This window comes from Hemiscyllium ocellatum, chromosome 1, assembly GCF_020745735.1.
Source record: "Hemiscyllium ocellatum isolate sHemOce1 chromosome 1, sHemOce1.pat.X.cur, whole genome shotgun sequence".
In the NCBI taxonomy this organism is placed as follows: domain Eukaryota; kingdom Metazoa; phylum Chordata; class Chondrichthyes; order Orectolobiformes; family Hemiscylliidae; genus Hemiscyllium; species Hemiscyllium ocellatum.
This window is the reverse complement of record NC_083401.1, coordinates 21,623,173-21,646,851: the sequence shown is the minus strand read 5'-3', so window position 1 is coordinate 21,646,851 and position 23,679 is coordinate 21,623,173. Positions and strand designations below refer to the sequence as shown.

Sequence of the window (23,679 nt, the reverse complement as noted above, 5' to 3'; positions counted from 1 at the left end):
CATCCCCTCTCCGCCTATCACCCTCACCTTAACCTCATTCCACCTATCGTATTACCAACGCCCCTCCCCGAAGTCCCTCCTCCCTACCTTTTATCTTAGCCTGCTTGGCACACCTTCCTCATTCCTGAAGAAGGGCTTATGCCCGAAATGTCGATTCACCTGCTCCTTGGATGCTGCCTGACCTGCTGCGCTTTTCCAGCAACACATTTTTCAGCTCTGATCTCCAGCATCTGCAGTCCTCACTTTCTCCAATACGAAAAGCTACCCAGGTATGTCTTGTACATAAAAAGTAGGAAAAATCCAACCCGGTCAATAACCGCTATTCTATTCTCGATCATCAGTAAAGTGACGGAAGGTGTCATCAACAGTGCTATCAAGCAGCACCTATTTAACAATAACCTGCTCAGTGATGCCCAGTTAGTGTTTTGTCAGGGCCACTTAGCTCTGAACTCATTACATCCTTGATTTAAACAGGGACAAAAGTACTCAATTCCAGACGTGAAGTCAGAGAGATAGCCCTTGACATCAAGTTCGCATTCCTCCAAGTGTGGCACCAAGGAGCCCTAGCAAAACTGGAATCAATGGGTATAGGGGGCAATCTCTCTGCTGGTTGATGTCATACCTTGCATACAGGAAGATGGTTGTGGTTGTTGGAGTCAGTCATCTCAGCTTCAGGGCATCTCTGCAGGAGTTCCTCAGGGCAGTGTCTTAAGTTCAATCATCTTCAGCACAAAATGAGAAATGGGGATGTATCCTGATGATTTCACAATGCATTTGCCCTCTCCATTCCTTTGGACAAAATGCATCACCTCATATCTTTCCATATTCTTTCAAGTGCCACTCCATTCTGTCAGTCCAGATGTGCCCAGTTCCTCTCAGTTTTGCTTTAAACCGTTGTAAGTTTGGTATCAGTGAATTTTCTAATTTTACTCTCCACTTCAATATGCAATACAGAGAGCATTGGTCCTGGTCGAGGTGCACACCACCTTCCATCCTCCAGGCTGATAAATACTATTTACCAGGAATTATATTATAAATTAGATTACTTAGTATGGAAACAGGCCCTTTGGCCCAACAAGTCCACACCAACCCTCCGAAGAGCAACCCCCCCATACCCAAGTAGGATTCCTAATTTATTATCATTTCAAACAGACACCTCCTGGTTATTTTCCTGGGTAAGGGAGGGAGAAGTGACTTCCCTCCTGTCTTAACCCTTTCTTTGGTTCCGCAAGTAGGTTAATCCTTTTCGCATGGATATATTTTCTCAGCCGAACATATGTAAAATTTAAATGGAACTAATTCAACCAGGCTTTCTCGAGTTAAAGAACTGTAGAAACAGAGAAACAAGGAAGAGTAGGTCAGTCAGCCCTTCATGTCCACTCCACAATTCAATCTGAGCATGACTGATCATTTATCTCAATGCCACACTTCCACTTCCTCTCCAAAGACATAGGTACCTGTAAAATCTAAAGCTTGTCTGTCTCTTTCTTGAATACATTAAGTGACTCATTTGTGGTATAACAACCTTCTATGGTGGAGAATTCCACAGGTTCACTACCTTTGAATAAATAAATTTTTCATGGCATTTCGAAATAGCTAACACCATCTCCTGAGACTCCCTAACTCAGGGGAACATTCTCCCTGCATTCAGTCTGTTGAGACCTGTTGGAATGTTGTATGTTTTAATCAGATCCCCTCTCATCCTTCTAAACTCTAATGAATATGGCCTAGTCAAATCAATCTCTTCTCATTCAAGAGTTCTGCCACCAGCCCCAGAATTAACATATTGAATACTGACTGGACTTCCGCTAAGGCAAATGACACCGAGTTAGGGTTCCATCAGAGCTGAAAATGTGTTGCTGGTTAAAGCACAGCAGGTTAGGCAGCATCCAAGGAACAGGAAATTCGACGTTTCGGGCCAGAGCCCTTCATCAGGAATGACCTGATGAAGGGCTCTGGCCCGAAACGTTGAATTTCCTGTTCCTTGGATGCTGCCTAACCTGCTGTGCTTTAACCAGCAACACATTTTCAGCTCTGATCTCCAGCATCTGCAGACCTCACTTTTTACCCTAGGGTTCCATCAGGACCACTTGGCTCCTGAACTCATTACATCTATGGCAAGTATATCCTTTCTTAGGCTGGAAGACTAAAACTGCATACAATGCACCAGGTATGATCTCACCGGGCATCTGTATAACTACAGTAAGACATTCCCCTACTTCCGAACTAAAGTCCTCATAGGATGAGTGGAAACATAACATTCCTCACTTCTCAATCCATGCCAGTATATTATTCTGATCTTGCATGCTTTAACTTTATCCAACAGCCTCTTGAACAGAACATTATAAAAAGCTTCCTCAAAAATATGACATATTAACTGGTTCTCTTTTATCTATTCCACTGGTTACATCCTCAGCATACTCTAGTAGAATGGTAAAATATGATTTTTCTCCATAAATCCGTTGACGTTGTCTAATTCTAGTAATGCTTTCCAAGTGCTCTGTTATCTTATCTTTTATAACTGACTCAGGCATTGTCCTCCAAATTTGATGTTATGCTGACTGATCTACTAAAATGTGAGAAAGACAATAAAGCATGACATGCTCACAGAGCCTATAAATGAGAGAAATATCCAAAAAAGTAGGTCAGAAAACAAAAATCAATTTTTGGCTTCACTATGGCAAATATCTTATGAAAGGTTGAAGATTGCTAATGTAGGTAATTCTACTGATTTTTGCAGTTGATTAGTTGTTTGGAGATTGTTGGTTCTGCAGGAAACTGGAAGGATTTTGTCAAGTTTCCTTGAACAGTGGTTTTGTTGTCATGACTTGTTTTCAGCAGAGAAAGTCTTAATTTTCTTTCAGGGACTGATGACAATGGTCTTGAAAGGGAGGGGGATTATGCCTGAGGAGGGAAAATAATTTACGTCAACTGAATCAGGCATTCAGAAAAGACGACTAGCCAACAGATGAGTGCAAACAGTGGCAAAGAGCAGGAAGCACATCACAGGAACAAAATATGCACAAAAAAGAACAAGCAAAAGAGGAAAGAAAAACTATTTGTTACGGGGTTTAAGTGACATCTCAAGAGCATCTGAAAGCACTATTCAGCTAAAGCAATGCTTCTGACGTTGCAATGAGATTATCAAACCAATATCAGATTAATATATTAATGCTGCAGGAAAATGCAGCACTAAATATTAATCTGATAGTGGTTTGACAATCTGATTTTCATAAAGGGATAAATATTGACCAGGACATGAAGTGAAACTCTTCTACTCTTCTTTGGAGTAATGCCATGGGACCTTTCATGTCTCAAATAAACAGGGCCTTGATTTAATGTCCCATTGAAAACTGCAGCTGTTTCTCAGTGTAACACTGAAGTGTCAGATTTGATTTATATTTTCACATTCTGGAGTGGAACTTGAGCCCATAACTTCTGACTTGAAGACAGTGCTCCCAACTGTACCCTATACCAATTAGAAAATGAAGCTGTTTCATGGATAGGAAAGCTGAACAGAGGTTTCCAATTTAGTGACAAAGTCAACTGTGAGCTTCTCCAATTTGTTGAAGGAGAGGGAGACATTAGGGTTGGGGTGAGGATGTTCAGAGATAAGTTTGGAAGTGCATTAAAGTATTGCCGAAAATACCCCACCATCACACCCACATTTTAACAAAGCCTTTAGCCTGTATGAATGGAGACAACTCATCAATAACGTCAAAGAGAGTAATTTGTGAGGGGAAAGTGCCAATTAATTTTCAAGTAGAAACACTGACAGTTGTTGCCAAGGAGAATGCACTAATAAATACTACTACTGCTCCTTGGATGCTGCCCGAACTGCTATGCTCTTCCAGCACCACTAATCCAAAATAATGGCTGTCAGTTCACTATATAACTTTGATTAAGTTTTAATCAAGACAAGTTCACTCCAATTTGGCAAGACATTGCCTTGAGTATACTCACACAATAAAGATGTTGTTTTACCTTGCTATAATATTTCTTGTGAATTATCCCACTGAATGTAAGACAAAAACTTCAAAAGAAGATCTTCTATGAGCAACACTCAAGATCTATATTGTTTAATGACTATAACTCTGGGAAAAACAACAAACTACCCTTACTGTAATGTACAATTCTAGAATAGTAATAGAGCTAGCATGGCTTTGTCAAATGGACCAGGCCAGACCCTCTCAAAATATTTTGAGAAGGTAGCCGAGAATCCTAATTTTTCTTATTTTGAAGTTAGATGTGAAGTGGGTATTCCAGATGTGGTACAACTCGTCAAACTCTCAATGTCAAACAAAACAGAATTTATTTAAATGCTATATTTTTAAAAAACAAACAAAAGGAAGAGGAATTAAAATAACTTAATTATTGGAAAACAAATAAATATTAGATACAGTACTATTACTAATTAACTGTTCTAAAATAGTAACAGCCCACAAATACTCCCTTTGGCAATAAGGCAAATTCAAACACAGATTCTTACATGCCGTTCTACAATCCAGAAGGGAAAAAACATCAAGAGAAATTTCACAAAAAGTAGCAATTAGGAATTATCCACTGAAGTTTCCAACCCTTTGAGAACCCAATGGCTTCTGATGCTAAAGCTTAAAACAAAACAAGAAAGCCTGGTGAGAGAGAACTGGCCGCACCCAGGCTGCTTTAATTAGTCCAACTTGGAAAAACAAAATCCCAAGGACTCACAATGTGTTTACTTAAGTAGTCTTCAGTAGCCAGTTCGATACCTCTGCCTTTGCAACCTCTCAAAAAAAACCTTTAAAAGTTACATCATCACACTTCCTAACTGCCATCTGAACAACATTAAAGCTAAAATAATCCCGACCTAGTACTCCCAAGTCCCTTTGTGCTTCAGACTTTTGCCATTTAGAAAATTGTCTACACTCCTTCTTTGCACCAAAACACAACTTCATTCTTTTCCACATTGTATTCCATCTGCCAGTTTTTTTGCCCATCTCCTAGCCTCCTCGTTTCCTCAACACTACTTATCCCTCAAGCTATCTTTGTCTCATTAGCAAACGTAACAACAATGAAGTCAGCTCCTTCAACCAACACTGGCCTCTACAGAACTCCACTAATCACTGGCAGCTTCTCTGCCTTCTGCCAGTCAGCAAATCTTCTATCCATGCGACTACCTTGCCCCTAACACCAGAGTCTCCTTTCTTATTTTGGCAGCCTCCTGGGTGGCATCTTGCGAAATACATTCTTTGCAATTCAAATAGATCACATCCACTGGCTCTCCTTTGTCTGACATGCCCCTCATGATTTTATAAAACTTTATAAGATCACCCCTCAGCCTCGGATGTTCCAGCCTATTCAGGCTCTCTCTGGAGCTCAATCCCTCTAACCCTGGCAACATCCTTGTAAATCTTTTCTGGACCTTTTCAAATTTCACAACATCCTTCCTATAGCTGGGAGAGCAGAACACAATGCAGTATTCCAAAACTAGCTGAACAAATATCCCGTACAACTGCAACATGACCCCTCAACTCCGATACTCAATGCTCTGACCAATAAAGGAAAGCATGCCAAATGCTTTCTTCACTCCATTAACAAACGTATAGATTTGGAGCCCATTTACCAATCTCTCAGCAACAGAACTGGAAATGATATCACCTGCTACAACAAACCGAGATAGATAAATAGCAAGCGGGACAGAATATCAACACTTCACTAGAAGCTCACTGGTGCTGTTACCTAGCATGGTGATGAAATGTCTGAGAACAAGCGCAGTGAGCAAACTTACAATCTGATCCACAACCTGAGCAACAAATCTTCTTCAAAATCAAGCTTTCTTCATTATCCTGTCTAGCTGCGACTCCATTTTCAAGGAGCTATGAACCTGCATTCCAAGGTTTCTCTGTTCAGCAAAACTACCCAGGACCTTACCATTAAGTGTATAAGTCCTGCTAAGATTTGCCTTACCAAAATGCAGCATCTCACACTTATGTAAATTAGACTCCATCTTGCACTCTTTGACCCCTTGGCCCATCAATTCAAGGGCAATTGGGGATAGGAAACCACAAGCATTGTCAGAGATACCTATATCCCATTGAAGAATAAATTATGAAATCTATAATGGAATCATGGTTAAATTGGATCTGGCAATGTCATGCCAGAAGACAACAGTGGTTTACAATGGGGAATAATCATTTTCTAGAAACTCTCTCTCTGGATGCCCCAGCTAACTGATGGGAGCTTTCCTCTTCTTAACATATTAAGTTAAATTTAAAAAAAGGGTGATACTATTTGCAGTGTGGTTTATGCATCAGGGAAAAGTCAAAACCATTTTAATTCATTGTTAAATTATCTCCTGGAATTTCAACAGTGGCTGAAACGTTTGGCGTTGCACCAACACAAAAAAGGGATTCACCCAAAGATTGCTTTAAGTTCTGTAGTTAAATTGCTCAAAAAGTCAGCATATGCAGCCATAACTAGGAATTAATCTTAAAAAATAACTTTAAACAAGGTTTCCATGTTCAGCAGTTAACATCCAAATTGAGATGGTTCTTGGATTTGAGGAGAAGTTTTAGGGATTGCAACAAAAAATAGCAATACCTTACCAAACATTTACTTATCCCCTCAAGTGTACAAGTTCCACATGGAGTTCTTATCGGGTCAGAGATATAAATTAGGTTACGGTCAAAGATGTGTTTGATAACTTGACAGATATTATACACCAGTGTCAAATCTTTAACCAAAGATTGGAATAGCACTTACGATGGAAAAGGCAGGGGGAAGTATAAAAAAAGAGACTGACCACATTCTAAGATATGGAACAGATTGATGGGAATGAACAGAAACAAGTATCACGTGCCCTCGGGCAATGAGAAAAGACCAGGTAGCCATCCACACAAACTAAAAGGATCATTTGTTTTGAAGACATTGTATTATCAGTCTTACCTTCCAAGGAGAATCTTACAATAACAAGCTGCTGCCAACGGTCCATCACTTGAAATCTTCAAGTCCTATCTTTAGAACATTGAACATAGAACAATACAGCACAGAACAGGCCCTTCAGCCCACAATATTGTGCCGAACATTTGTCCTAGCTTAAGCACCTATCTATGTACCTATCCAATTGCTGCTTAAAGGTCACCAATGATTCTACTCTGCCACTCCCACAGGCAGCGCATTCCATGCCCCCATCACTCTCTGGGTAAAGAACCCACCCCTGACATACCCACTATACCTTCCACCCTTCACCTTAAATTTATGTCCCCTTTAGATTCTTTAGATTTTTTTTCCACGTGAAAGTTTTCATTCCCAGGATTATCATCTCAATAGACCAAGCTGGTTAGCCAGTGCTACCCATACTGGAAAACTACCAGCATTCAGATATTAGTCTGTGATCCAATCACAACCAAAGCACAGGCAGAAATACTCAACGTTTGTGCACCAATTTGATTGCCTTTTGGTCTGGGACCAAAGAAAAATGTTGACATAATTTAAAAAACAGTACTTCGCAACATGTGCAGCTGAGCAGAGATAATTTTGGAATTTAATCTGAACTGTGGCACGACAATACATACAGCACATTACATGTCTCAGAAATAAATGCAAGTGTAGAACAATTTAGTTCATGCAAGTGATTATAACATGTATACAACTGAAAATTTGGCTTCTTCTTGAGGCCATCAATGTGGACTCCAACAGTTTCCTCATTTCCCCTTCCCCCACCTCACCCCGGTCCCAAACTTCCAGCTCACTGTCCCCACGACTTGTCCTACCTGCCTATCTTCCTTTCCACCTATCCATTCCACCCTGCTCCCTGACCGGTCACCTTCATCCCCTCCCCCACTCACCTATTGTATTCTATGCTACTTTCTCCCCACCCTCATCCTCGTCTCACTTATCTCTCCACTCTTCAGGCACTCTGCCTGTATTCCTGATGAAGGGCTTTTGCCCGAAACGTTGATTTTGCTGCTCCTCAGATGCTGCCTGAACTGCTGTGCTTTTCCAGCACCACTAATCCAGAATCTGGTTTCCAGCATCTGCAGTCATTGAATAATGTTAGGCAAAAACAGAGACAACCTGGCAAACAACAACATTCACCAACTACAAACAGTCTGAACTACAGCTACTCAATTGTGTATAGCTATGTTCCATAAACTAACTCACTGGTGTGGAGAAAGTGAGGACTGTTGATGCTGGACATCAGAGTCGAAAAGTCTGGCTTTGGAAAAGTACATCGGGTCAGGCAGCATCCAAGGAGCAGGAGAGTCGACATTTCGGGCATAAGCTCTTTATCAGGAATGCTGCCTGACCTGTTGTGCTTATCCAGCGCCATACTTTCTGAATCTAAGTACCTGGCATGTTATTTTCAGATTGCATTCTTATTTAGGCATATAGGAAGCAGACCTTTTTATTTATGACATGGAGCTGACATATTTCCAGGTCTAAACCACAGACAGGAATACCCAAGTGTTCTTTTTCAAAAGCAAAACTGAGATTTTTGGAATCGAAACACAAATGTGTCTGCAATTTAAACAATATTCCAATAAGGTTAATAGTCACACTATTTTACTAATTTTAAGTACTACTTCAGCAGAAAATTTGAAGCAATACACAAACTTTGCATAATCCTTCAGAAGATTATGACTTGACAGAAGCACTGACTATTTAACTTCAAACAAAAAGTTGAACACCTAATTAGCAATTGATATAAATAATTGTACCCAAGAAGCAGCATATTCAAGACCATTAATTTCAAACTACACCAAGGACAATTGTGATGCAGCAGTAATGCCACAATTGCTGAATCAGGAAGCCTGTGTTCAAGATCCACCTACTCGAGAGGTGTGAAGGGACATCTCTGAACAGACTGATCATAAATTACCTTCAAACCATACCATTTGGCTTGGTAAATTAAGGCCTTCCTTTGCATAGCTACTTCAACATAAGTTTTAAGTATAGTTTTGCCCTACAGAGAGTAATAAAGTTCTCAGGAAGACATGGAGCTTACATAAGAACATGGATGGCAAACATATAAAATGGATCATTGTCTTTCAGAAGATCACCAACTTTGTGACTCATTTGAAAATAGTATTACATTCTTAGAGACTGTAAAAACAAACTTTTGAAGATGTTTTCAGTTTCTGGCAATCAATTACAACTTGTTATCCTGCTTGCTGTCTACTGTCATCTATTTTGCTTCAATTTACATGGAAATTAAATTAGCAGAATTGATCAAAGAGATATTGAATGTGATCGTTTTGGACTTTCAGAAGGTTTTGACAAATTCTCAGAAAAGAGATTAATGGACACAATTAAAGTGCATGGGATTAGGGACATTGAGATGGATCAAAAATTGGTCAACAGACAGGAAACAAAGTTGGAATAAATGGATCTTTTTCTGAATGGTAGGCAGGGACTAGTAGGGTACTGCAGGCATACATACTCAGATCCCAACTGTTCACAATATACATTAATAATTTAGATGAAGGAACTAAATGTAATACTTCAGAACTCACAGATGACACGAGGCTGGGTGAAAGGCCAGTTTTGAGGAGGATGCGGAGATGTCGCAGTGTGATTTTGAGAGGCTAAGTGGGCAAATGCATGTCAGATGCAATATAATGTGGAGAAATGTGAGCTTATCACTTTGGTAGCAAAATTAGGAAGGCAAATGATTATTTGAATGACTGTAAATTGATAGAGGGGAATGTTCAATGAGACCTGGCTGTCTTTGTGCACCAGTCACTGAATCTAAGCATGTGTAGGTACAGCAGGCAGGAAAGAAGGAAAACTCTAAGTTAGCCTTCATAGTAAGGGGATTTGAGTACAGTGAACAAATATATATATAAGAGGCATTGATGAGGCCACACCTGGAATAGTGTGCTCACAGTTTTGGTCTTCTGATCAAAGGAAGGATGCCCTTGCTGGAGAGGGAGTGCAGCAAAGGTTTAGCAAATTGATTCCTGGGATGACAGTACATGGAGAGAGATTGAGTCAGTCAGAATTGTATTGACTGGAGTTTTGAAGAATGTGTGTGGGTGGGTATGGCGTGGCGTGAGGAAATCACATTAAAAAAAATCTATAAAATTCTAACTGGACAAGGCAGATTAGATGCAGAAAGGATGTTCCCAATGGCAGGGACTTCAAATTAAGAATCATAGTTTCATGACTGAGAGGAGGAGAAATTTCCTCAACCAGGGTGTGACGAGCCTATGGAATTCAAAAACCACAAAAAATGGTTGAGGCCAAAATATAGTGTTTTCAACTAGATGATAGATATAGCTCTTATGGCTAAAGTGATCAAGGGTTGTGGGGGGAGAATTGGATCAGGGTATTGTTATGACACAGGTTAAACTCTTCTACTTAATTTAAAACCACAACAGAAAAGATTTATCCCCTGCAGTAATCTGTGAAAATTCGATAGTCCAAGAACTAGATAAAATAAAAATTAACAATTTTATGTCTTAAAGTATAACAGAGAATAATTATGTAACAACTACTTCAATTCCTTCCTTTAATCTAGCTTTTATAGAACATAGAAAAATACAGCGCGGTACAGGCCCTTCGGCCCTCGATGTTGCGCCAACCGAAGCCTACCTAACCTACACTAGCCCAATAACCTCCATGTGCTTATCCAATGCCCGCTTGAATGACCATAAAGAGGGAGAGTCCACCACTGATACTGGCAGGGCATTCCATGAACTCTCAACCCGCAGAGTAAAGAATCTACCCCTAACATCTGTCCTATACCAACCTCCCCTTAATTTAAAGCTGTGTCCCCTAGTAACAGCTGACTCCATACGCGGAAAAAGGTTCTCACTGTCAACCCTATCTAAACCCCTAATCATCTTGTACACCTCTATCAAATCTCCCCTAAACCTTCTTTTCTCCAATGAGAACAGCCCCAAGTGCCTCAGCCTTTCCTCATACAATCTTCCTACCATGCCAGGCAACATCCTGGTAAACCTCCTCTGCACCCGTTCCAGTGCCTCCACATCCTTCCTTTAGTATGGCGACAAAAACTGCACACAATACTCCAGATGCGGCCGCACCAGAGTCTTATACAACTGCAACATGACCTCAGGACTCCGGAACTCAATTCCTCTACCAATAAAAGCCAGTACGCAATATGCCTTCCTCACAGCACTATTTACCTGGGTGGCAACTTTTAGAGATCTGTGTACATGGACACCAAGATCCCTCTGCTCATCCACACTACCAAGTATCCGACCATTAGCCCAGTATCCATCTTCTTGTTACTCTTACCAAAGTGAATGACTTCACACTTAGCTACATTGAACTCCATTTGCCACCTTTCTGCCCAGCTCTGCAGCTTATCTATATCCCGCTGTAACCTACCACATCCTTCCTCACTGTCAACAACTCCACCGACTTTCGTATCATCCGCAAACTTGCTCACCCAACCTTCTAGCCCCTCCTCCAGGTCATTTATAAAAATGACAAACAGCAATGGTCCCAAAACAGATCCTTGCGGAACACCGCTGGTAACTGCACTCCAAGATGAACCTTTACCATCAACTACTACCCTCAAACCTTTACCATCAACTACTACCCTCCTTATCTTCCCTCCTATAACATTAGTCCAATATTACTATCTAAAAACAAAGCTTCTTATCTCAAAACCAGGCAGCTTTTGTTCTTCTCTGTATTTTGGTCTTTTTTTCTTCTTGGGGATTCTGCTTCACAGGTTATTGATCGATAAAGGTACCTCTAAGAGAGCTATTTTTCGGGCAACCAGCTAATCAAGTTGTTCGACCAAATGTTACATTATACTTTATTTTCAAAACACTTGGTTCTGTCAGGTAGTTCTGTTGTTTGTAAGTCTTTTAAGTGTACAGTACACCCACATCTTCATAATATCTCCCCCCTTAAGAAAGAAATTAACTATCATAATGAAAAGATGGCTTTTTCTTCCTACTTTTTAAGCACATTACCCTAACATACAGAAAAACTTTAATGTACGGTCACCTTAACATCTTCCCATATACTTATAAACATTAAATAAATCCTAATCTCATCTAAACTTCATCAGTTAAATCCGTCATAACACATCTGCGATTACATCCTTTACGACTTGCAAAGTGTATAATTTTTAAATTAAAAAGTCTGTAAAATAAGACTCAAACAAAATAGTCTCATATTCTAGTCTTTAAAACCTTCTGAGAATGTCAGCGGGTTGTGATCCATGTACATCACCTTCTCCAACATATTGTTCGGGATATGCACATTAAAATTTTCCAAGGCCAGTACCAAACTCAATAGTTCCTTTTCGATTGTGGAGTATATTCTCTGGTGGATGTTGATCTTCTTTGCAAAGTAACCAAGTGGCAGTTCAATCCCATCATCATCTTCCGATTGGAGTACAGCTCCAACTCCTATGTCACTAGCATCAATAGTGACTTTAAAAGGTTTTGAAATGTTTGGTGTAGCTAAAACTGGTGCTGTGGTTAATAAGGCTTTCAAATTACTCCTGGCATTGTTCAGTCCACCAAAATTGTGTGTCTTCTTTAGCAAATCGGTTAACGGTGCCACTACACTGTGACTTCCAATAGAATCCTGCTGAGTCCTAAGAATCAAAGCACTTCTTTCTTCAAGGTTGGTCATGGAAATTCCTTGACGGCTTTCGCCTTTGCATTCCATGGGATCAACCTACCATAACCAATGTTATGTCCCAAGAACATCACCTCTACTTTTTGTATCCTTAACCTTCATAACAGTGTTGAACTTGATCAATCGGGATCATATCGAATGGTGGAACGGGGGGAGGGGTGGAGTGGAGAGGAGAGGATGGCCTACTTCTGCTGTTAACTTCTATGCTAACAAAGCATATTTGAGACTTTGTAAAATAGTACAGGACGCAATGGTGAACATAACCCGACATGTGAATTGATGTTTGTCTTAAAATTATATCTAGGAAAAAGTGAAATTGACACCAGTAACACGAACAACAGACGTGAAATAATACAAGAAGAATTAACACTAACTGTATACAGTTACTGCATTATGTGTGTTCTAGTTTGGTGAAGCAACTTTGAATTGGAGATAGGACACAGCAGAAAGATTTAATGCTTTTGACTAGTATTCTTAATAATGGATCTTTTAGCATCAACAAAGAATCGAAATCAACAATAACTGGTCAAAGAGCAAGAGGATCAAACTGTTATATTGAGACAGCAGAGATCAGACCACTAAAGCTTTTCTTTCTCCCTTGACAGCAATTTTAAAATAAATATTCAGAATTATTTCTCTAAGCACTCTCTAAATTTACAATTTAAGGTTAAACATGGCAATCCTCCCACAATCAAGACATGGCTATCTTAAGAACATTTGTGAATAGCATCCTAGAGTTTGCATTTGCACAATCTAACGAAAGCAGTTCAAATCTGCCCATGAAGTGCAATTTTCTTTGGTTCATTCTAAGCAATGCTGAACTTGAGCCTGCCTCAATTATAAGTAAAACCTATACATTATGCATTATTTTAAACGTTCCACTATTAACACGTCATGAGACCGAGACATTGGTCAAATTAGCGAAACAAAAATAATTCCCTCAAAATTTTTGAGGAAAATTTAAGATTCTGCACTTCTGATGTATGAAAACTGGCTTTTCGAGGGTCAGTGAACAAAGTAAGGGACTGAAAGTTACGTAATTTTTGTTCCCCCCAAGGCTGGCAATCAAACACCAAGAATGGGTAGTGAACATGCTCCAATGAGATCTACTTAGACGAACCCAGAGTGCATTTAATTAACGCATTAAGAAAAAACTGCATTAATGAAGTGGCTTTCTTCTAGAAATTGATTTAAAAAGTCAAACTTTCTTGCAGAATTTAACGTGTAAAACACTTAGAAGTATAAAACATTATACAGTGCAAAGGAGAAAAGAAACAGACCATCAGTTACCACGTGAGACCATAAGACATCGGAGGAGAAATGTGACCAGTGAGTCTGCTCCGACATTCAATCATGGCTTATAAGTTTCTCATCCCCATTCTTCTACTTTCTCCCCATAACTCTTGATACTCAAGAACCCATCTCAGTCTCAAATATACTCAATGACCTGGCTGAGATCCTTCCTGAGATATGGAGCCAAAAGCTGCGCACAATACTTCATGTGAGAGTCTTATAGACGCTCAGAAGTACATCCCTGCTTTGATATTCAAGTCCTCTCAAAATAAATGCCATTATCACATTTGCCTTCCTAACTACTGACTCAACCTGCACGTTTACTTTGAGAGAATCCTGGACGAGGACTCCCAAGTCTCTTCAGACTTCTGAATTTTCTCCCCATTTAGAAAACAGTCCATGCCTCTACTCTTCCTACCAAAATGCATGACCTCACACTTTCCCAGGTTGTACTCCACCTGCCACTTCTTTGTCCACTCTCCTAAACTGTCAAATTCTTCTGCAGCCTCCCCGCCTCTTCAAGTGTGACCTGTCCCTCTACTTATCTTTGCATCATTTGTAAATTTAACCAGAATACCCTCAGTTTCTTCATCTAGATCTTTAATGTATAAAGTGGAAAGTTGTGGTCCCAACACTGAGCCTTGCGGAACACCATTCGTCACCTTTTATCCCCATTCTGCTTTCTGCTAGACAGCCAAGGTTTGATCCATGCTAGCACCTTGCTTCTGACACGGTGGGCCCTAATCTTACTCAGTAGCCTTCTATGTGGCAACTTGCCAAAAGCCTTCTTGAGGTCTAGGAAGACAACATGCATTGGCTCTCCTTTGTCTAACCTGCTCGTTATTTCCTCAAAGAAGTCTAGCAGATTTGTCAGGCATGACCTCCTCTTGATGAAACCGTGCTAGCTTTGCCCTATTTTGCTATACACTTTCAAGTATTCAAAGATCTCATCCTTCATAATAGCTTCCAGGATCTTACCCACAACTGACGTTCGATGTGTGACTACAAGTTTCATTAAAGAGAAAAGACAAATGATATACGTCAGCAGAATAGGTAGAAGTGGCACATAGGAATGAAGTATGAGGTGACTGATAGCTTTGGCAGAAGGGTAGGGGGAGGCAACATGTGCAGAATGACACTGTTCCCAAGAGTGTACAGGGACAAAGGCAACTGGAGATTCATTACAGTATACAGCAAGAAATACTGAGAATTAGAATATTACAGAATCTGGGGACTGGCTAATAAAGGCATCAAATTAAAAAAAAATACAGGGAAGGTTGGCTAAATGTTTATAAAGCTTTGATTCAGCTGCAATTAGAGTTTTGTGTCCAGATCTGATCGACACTTTGCTAAGGTGCAAGCTAGAATTCCTGAAGGAGTGCAGAAGGAATTTAGCTGAATGGTTCCAGCAATACTAAGGGATTCCAGCTTCAAATTTAGGTTGAAGCAGCTAAGGGTGATTTTCTTTACTTCAAGAAGAACAAAGGGTTATTTAAAAGGAATGTTAGGATAACAATTTCAGAGAAGTCGGGCCAAACAAACGTTGTTTGAATTAGTCAATGATGCAAGGATTAGGCAACACAGATTTAAGAGATGCCAAAAGGTGATGAGAGGATGAATTTTTTTAGTACATGAGCGGTAATGACATAGAATGCACTGTGCACAAAAGGCAGTGGAGACAAAGATAAGGATTTCAAAGGAAATTGGATGGACACTTGTGAAAAATAAACTTGCAGAATGACAGAGTAGCAATCTGAGAATGACTGAATTATTCAACCCTATCCTGGGCATAATTTCAATGGACCAACTGGCTTCTTTGCCACTATATTTCAATTACAATGATAAAGGAGAATACGAAAAAGCAGACTGAGACAAAGATACATACTGCAAATTAAGAGTTTCATCCTGTGTTATAAAAAGCTGACTGGACATTATACTAGTATGTACTGGAGATACGTCAAATTTTGTTTGCTAACTGTCCTCTGAATTTGCTTTATGATGTTTTACTATGTTAAAGACATTACATAGATGCGAATTGATAGTGGCAGATTTGACCTCCATTCTATTGGGTTTCTCAAGTCAGCTGCAAGGCGTCATTTGAGGAGCTATCAAGAGTGACCAGACAGTTGTGAAGATGGAAAAAAACCCTAAATTTCAGAATATCTGTCCATCAGCTTGCTTTCTCGTATCTCTTGAGAACGACTGAATAGTGCCAATGAAGGCAAATAAAGTATGATAGCTGAGTGAGAGAAATTTAGGAAAATCATATATAGCTAAATAAGGAAAAAATTGGGCACAATGTGCAGATAATGGCAATGGAATCCATACTTTCCAACTAAGTCACAATGAACAAAATATTTCATGGCACTGCATATAATTCATAGAAAATAATTTTTTGTAACATGAGAGGTCAACAATTATACTGAAGTACAATTCAATTAATTTAAAAGAAATGCTGCTTACCTCCAAACTGATTGAGGTAGTGTTGTTAGACCTTTTTATTAACTGCGGTCACATTGTGCGTTCAAGTCAATACAACCTGCAGACACCCATTCCGTGACAGTGCCGAGGGAGTTTTGTATGATCTATGCAATCAAAATTCAACTGAGGCAGTCGTCAGTTCTTTTAGATGTACTCAGAACCAAGACATCTTGTTTTATTACAAAGAAATTCTCTGGCCCAGCAAAAATCTATTTTTCAATGAACACCACCAAAACAGTTGATCTAATCATCATCATCATGATAGTACTATCATGATGAAATCTCAAGCCAACAGTGACTACACAGCAAAATTTGGAGATGCTGGTGTTGGACTGGGATGTACAAAGTTAAAAATGACAATACCAGGTTATAGTCCAACAGGTTTATATGGAAGCACTAGCTTTTGCAGTGCTGCTCCTTCATCAGGTGGTTGTGGAGTATAATATCATAACCTCTCAGAATTTGTAGCAAACGTTTACAGTGTGATGTAAGTCAAATTATGTATTGAACAAGATGTGGATTGTTTGTTAAGTCTCTCATCTTTTAGAATGACCATGTTGGTTTCAATTCTTTCACATGTAAATCACAGAACCTTTTTAAAAGTTACATTCTCAAGTGAACTTTAACAGTTGGTGTCATGTCAGCCGGATAATGCATTGAAGGTGTGAGCTTCCCTGTGTGAGACTGTCTGTGCCACAATGGTCAGACTGATTCTAATCTGAAAAACAGATTTACAGAATCTTACATGGATTCATGCAGTTTTTGAGCAAAATAAAATCTACTTTGTGCAAGTATAAATTCACCCCTCAAACTTATAAGTGTATGTGGGCATGTGGGTGTGTATGGTGGGTTCAGTACTCATGGGGATGGCCTCAACCGGGACCTTGGGTTCATGTCACACTACATGTGATCCCATTGCACTATATACATACATACACACACACACACACACACTCTATACGCTCACACATACACCCTCTCAGATACTTATACCCCTTTACACTCACAGACCTCCCCCACCACATCACACATACCCATATCTGGGCCAACATGACACCAATTGTTAAAGTTCACTTGAGAATTTAACTTTGTTAAAAAGTTCTGAGATTTACATAATTATTTGTCTGGGATTTTCCAAGGCCACAAAAGGTACTGATGTATCTCTGATAAGAGGAGGAGGAAGAAAATTGCATTTATAGGAGTAGTGAATTGAAGATGGAGAGGATGCAATTTGGTTTGAAAGTCGTAGGAGGAACTGAATGAGATTAGAATCATAATAACAAGTACAAGGAGTTACACACAATAAGGAAGCTGGATGCAGGTATAACTAATGCTGAAAAAGTACAAGTTGAAAATATTTGAGAACATGATGCTAAAAGTAATGAAATGATGAGAGCAGCAATGAACAAAGCCAACTGGATAAGAAATTAGAGAGTAAACACCGTAGGATACACATCAGGAGAGGTGATAATCACATTTCATAAAGCTCTAGTCAGATTGCATACTTTATGCTCAATCAAGTTCCTCTTGCTAAGACCCAAGGTACAATTTGAGCTTGATAGAAATAATAAAAAAAACAGATTATCCATACAATTGTGCAGCAGTATAAGTAAACAAGATCTAATTAGTACCAATGACCTCATCAGATCAGCACTCCCACCTGTACATGCAGGCCGAGTTTGACAAGTAACGTTTAACAATAAGTGAAATACTTTAAGTTGAATCATTTTCGTTCACTTGGGTATACATTTTTCACAAGACAGCACATTTTTAAAAAAAGCTTTCAGAGTTGCAGAGTAAAAGTCTGCCATTAAGTCCTGCTGTTAGTCATTCAGAGATGAGATAGTTTGAAACATTTTTTGAAGAAATACATTTGCAGAACACACGTATTAAAAAGATGGGATATGTGCAAATCAAGGAAGTGAGTGTGGGAGAGAACAGCCTTCAATTTTAAAAGTCAAATCGTAGGAGGAACAAAATTAGATGCAGAGTTTCAGAGTTCAGAAAATAGAATAAACTAGAATAAAGTACATCAATGCAAGGTAGTAAATGGTGAGGGATGATAAACAGTACATACAACACCATATTTGCAGCTGAGAAGAAACAAGGGATGCATGCTACATGAAACACTCAAAATTTCAACACTGAAGGAAACCCATTCACCTTCAAAGTTCTATTCTCCCAAATTAGTCAAAATGTATTCCAGTTAATCATCCATACCATTTAACTCTGATGGTTATAAAGCAAAAGACTTACCAGTGGTACACTTACGTCATAGTCAGACTTTTAGGGTAAAAGGGGAAAGGGATTCAGAGGGGATTTGGGAAAAAAAACGTTTTCGCTCAGCCACTGGTGGGATTCTGGAATGCACTGCCTAGGAAAGTAGTGGAGGCTGGACACTTTACAACCCTTGAAAAAAGTTTTGATGAGTACTTCAAACATAATATTCAAGGATGTGGGACAAGTGCAGGAAATTGGGATTAGCATGCTTTTAGTTATGTCGGTGCGGACTCAATGTGCCAAAGGGCCTTTTCTGTATGAATCTATTTTTTTAGGTCATTCAAGCTATTTAGTAAATTGAGAAAAATTTCAGCATTAATGATCTGAACTAAATTCTGACCCAGACAGCGATTGATCATTTATGCATTACAATATCAGCGATTGGCTGTTCTGTACCCTTATGGAACAGATCATTTTATCCAAACATTAAAGTTGATGTTTTACCAACATTCAGTTTTCTGCCAAAAATCTAAATTTTTCAGTTTTTTTCATCTTTTGGATGGTGAGCAATATTCCCAAGACCTATTTTCGATGCTTTTCAATACCACACTTTTGCAGGATTATGAGTTTTCCACAAGAATAAACGACAATCACACCATTCTAAAAGGAAAACTGACATCTACTGTAGCAGCAGAAATTTACAGAAATCTTCCACCCTCTAAAGTTTGAAGCATTCCATTTCTCTTAGCAAGCTACAAGAATTTGCAACTCATGCTTAAAGTTCATCCGTTTTGAGCAGCTTCATCGAAAATAATGCAAAAAAACTACCGCGGCTTACTCATGTTTTTATATGACAGAATCATTTCCTCAAACATTATTTCTGCACTGCAAAGCCAGTGCTTATTGTTGAGTTAGCCCTGAGCTTTTTGCCTTTTACTGTAGACCCTGTCTTCACTATCTTCCTCCGATATCAGTTTTAATCGAATTTAAGGTTCCCCTAAGCCTAAGCTTTACCAAGCTGCAGCAGAAATCAAGAGAACGAAACTACAGCATTACAAGCTCATAATTTAATAACCACAAGGCCACTAAACAGTATTCTACAATAAGACATGAAGGATATCTTTAATATAAACCTGCCAGAGTCATCACTTCTGTGGAGTTGTTAATACATTAAAAAGACAGTAACCTTTCACAAGGTATTACAAACACTCCCGCTGATCTTTCTGTCACCGCATTAACATACAATATCTTAAATGCTGACTGAAAAATTCCACCAAATCCCTGCCAGTACCCATCCACTTTTGGACTACAGGTTTAGCTTGACAACTGATCCAAAACATCTTGCTCTGGTCCAAGGCTTTGCTGGTAACACATACACTGTGGTATCCGTGGAGAAAGTGAGGACTGCAAACCCTGGAGATCAGAGTTAAAGAGTGTGGAGCTGGAAAAGCACAGCTGTCAGGCAGCATCTCAGGTGCAGCAGAATCGATGCCCTTTATCAGGAATCAGGATGAAAGGCTCATATGTGAAAATGTGAAACTGTGCTTTACTCTTATAACTGGATAACAGCAGTGCTCATATATGCGTCTCTCTGATGTCTGGACAGACTTCAATGGGAACAGGAAATGGCCACTCAAACCTTCAAGCGTGTTCCATCATTAAACTGCCAATTTGCATCTTAATTCCATTAATCCAGTTTGGTTCTGATAATGCAAACATTGTTATCAATAAAAATCTGCCAATTGTAGTTCTTACATTGATCTCAAACAGTAGCTTTTCTTTAGGTGGGGTGAGAGATGTTTGAAAAGAGAAGATTTGGACTTTCACTACCCAGTTTGAAAACATTTTGAGTGTTGTGGTCCCTCCCTACAAACATATCAACTTCTATGATTACCTTAAGTAGTATAATATAATCATGCCTACATTTTTGAGGCAATGCTCAATTAGTCTGTGCATACTGTCTACATAGTTTAAATCCTGTGAACTCCAGCATTATAAGGTAAACCTACTTCATACCCCTGCCAAAGCTAGTATGCAATGTCCAGAAAGGAATGTCTTTTACATCAGGCTCTGCAGAGCTGTAACATTACTTTCACGCTTCAACCCTCAGGATTGGACTGACATTACATTAGCTTTTTAATTTTTTTTATAAACAACTTGTACACGAATATTAAGTGATTGCTGTTTGTGGACAAACTGAATCCTTCAGTTCATTGGCAACTGAGTTGCATACATTTAGAAAACTCTGACGTACTTAATGTGCTTTCAACATGGGTGACAATGGGAAACTGCTGTACTCAATTAGAAAAAAAATCCTATGTACTTAAAATATTTCTGGACATACAAATAACAAAAGGGTTGAGTATGAAGATGAATGCAGATTGCAAAAATGAAGGTTGGTGAAGTGTGAACATAGCTTCAAAAAAAATCTTTAAATAAAGGCTCCCAGAGTTCTGTAGGATCTGAGTCAATTGTTGCAAGTCCTGGTGTAAATGTTTTACAAAGCTCATTGGACTTCAGACAAATCCCAAAGGATTGTAAAGTAATAAATATTATTACCATCTTTAAATGAAAAGAGACATGAAATGTGAGATATATGTATTTTTCTTCTGTCCTTTCTGTCAGAAATTCATGAAAACCCAAATACAATATTACTATCATTATTCTTCAACATTAAATATTTATGCACAATTGATAACAATGCCTTCATTTTCTGCATGCATTTGTTTCCTGACATTCTGATATAAAATGAAAACTATAGCAGGACTGTTGTTGACTTTCAATGGCTTTCACATCAAATAGCTATAAAAAAAATGAAGGTTTCTAAATATTGTGAAATTGAAAGGCTGAAACTTGAAACAAAACTTAAAATAAGCAACTTTACACATACCCTTAGAATTGATCATTACTTTATCTTGTGTAAATTGGCATAAGGTATTACCAGCAAGTTTTCATCACCCACAGGAAAACAAAGTAAATCAAATCCACACTTCACCTTGCACTGTGAAAAGCTAAAGCCAAAATAATGTGAAGTACTGTCTGCATTTCAATTCTCCACAACAAAACACAGGACACAAGATAAACAAGAGATCTGAACTACAAACAAGACTTCATTTGTGCTTCCACTTCGTGCTTGAACATTGTGCTTTAACAGTCATAAGAACTATCGTCAAGAAATGCATTCTAGCATCAATTCAAATTAATTTATTAGTAGAAAATAATTCTTAGCATGTCAGTTTAATCAAGATCTGATGACACAGAAACTGAAAAGAGATGTTGAGCATTTAACTCATCGGGCTACTTTGCCATTCGAAAGGATCGACGGTCGATCTTCCATCTCAATGCCATGCTTCTGTCCCAAACTTTGACATGTTTAGTATCAGAAGTCCATTTTTTTCTTAAATATATTCAGTGACTTTGCTTGTATAGCTTCTCCAAATTGAAAACATCGCCTGAATGAAGAAACCTCTTCTAATTACATTCCAAAATGGCCTATTACATGTACTGAGACTATGACGTACCCCAGGCAAAACTACTCCTGTGTCTAGTCTATCCAGCCCGGCAGAATTTAATACATTTCAATGCGTTCCTCTCTCATTCTTCCAGTGAATACAGGCTCAGGTGACTAAATCTTTCCTCATATGCAAAATGTGCAATCCCAGGAATCAGTCTGATGAACCTTTGCTGAACTCCCTCTATGGAGAAAGTGAGGATTGCAAATGCTGGAGCCCAGAGTTGAAAAATGTGGTGCTGGAAAAACACAGCAGGCCAGGCAACATCCAAGCAGCAGGAGAATCGACGTTTCGGACATAAGCCCAAACCTGAAAAAGGGCTTATGCCGGAAACGTCGATTCTCCTGCTCCTCGGATGTTGCCTGGACTGCTGTGTTTTTCCAGCACCACATTTTTCAACTCTGAACTCCCTCTATAGCAAGTTTTTTTCTTGAGATAAGGTGATCAAAGCTGTGCACAATACTCCAGATGTGATCTCACTGAAGCCCTGTACAGCCGCACTAAGACTTACTTGTTCCTGCTATCAATCCCTCTTGAAATGAAGGACAATATATCATTTGTCTTGCTGTTTATGACACTTGCATTTTTTTCAATAGACAATAGGTGCAGGAGTATGCCATTCTGCCCTTCGAGCCTGCATCACCATTCATTATGATTATGTCTGATCATCCTCAATTAGTATCCTGTTCCTGTCTTATCTCCATAACTCTTGATTCCATGATCCTTGAGGGCTCTATACCCAACTCTTTCTTAAACAAATCCAGTGACTGGGCCTCCACTGCCCTCTGGGGCAGAGCATTCCACACAGCCACCACTCTCTGGGTGAAGAAGTTTCTCCTCATCTCTGTCCTAAATGGCCTACCCCGTATTTTTAAGCTGTGTCCTCTGGTTCGGCACTCACCCATCAGCGGAAACATGTTTCCTGCCTCCAGAGTGTCCAATTCTTTAATAATCTTATACGTCTCAATCAGATCCCCTCTCAGTCTTCTAAACTGAAAGGTATACAAGCCCAGTCGCTCCAATCTTTCAACATAAGATAGTCCCGCCATTCCAGGAATTGACCTCGTGAACCTACGCTGCACTCCCTCAAAAGCCAGAATGACCAATGTACAAAGATACCCAGGTCACTTTGAAATATCAGCATTTCCTAATCTAACATTTAAACAATTTTCTACTATTTTGTTTTTCCTACGAAAATGCAATTGTTTACATTTAACTATGTTATACTGCACCTACCATGCATTTCCCATTCCTTCAATATTTTGTTAATTATGGGTGGGCTACTTTTCCTGTCGAGTTCTTTCATTTTCACAAAATATTAACTGTTGGCTAGAATGTTAATTGTTTAGAATAAAGACAAATACCACTACCCTGACATGAAGTATCCAGCAGGCATCATGTGAGGATTAATAGAATGATCCATCATGGTCTCTATGATCAAATATCCCAATTGTCATTTTGATTTACATCTGAAGGTAGTGTACTTGGGCAAAGACATGAATGTTGCAATACCAAATGAAACTATACTCAAATATAAGCTTCAGCCTTTAGAAAAGGCAACAAT

The 23,679-nt window shown here is 39.1% G+C and overlaps 1 protein-coding gene across 1 annotated transcript in view; it reads right to left on the bottom strand.

Annotated features, from left to right (window-relative positions):
• Nucleotides 1-23,679, bottom strand: part of atrn (attractin) — a 376,923-nt gene that overhangs the window by 114,269 nt on the left and 238,975 nt on the right. The window lies entirely within an intron of this gene.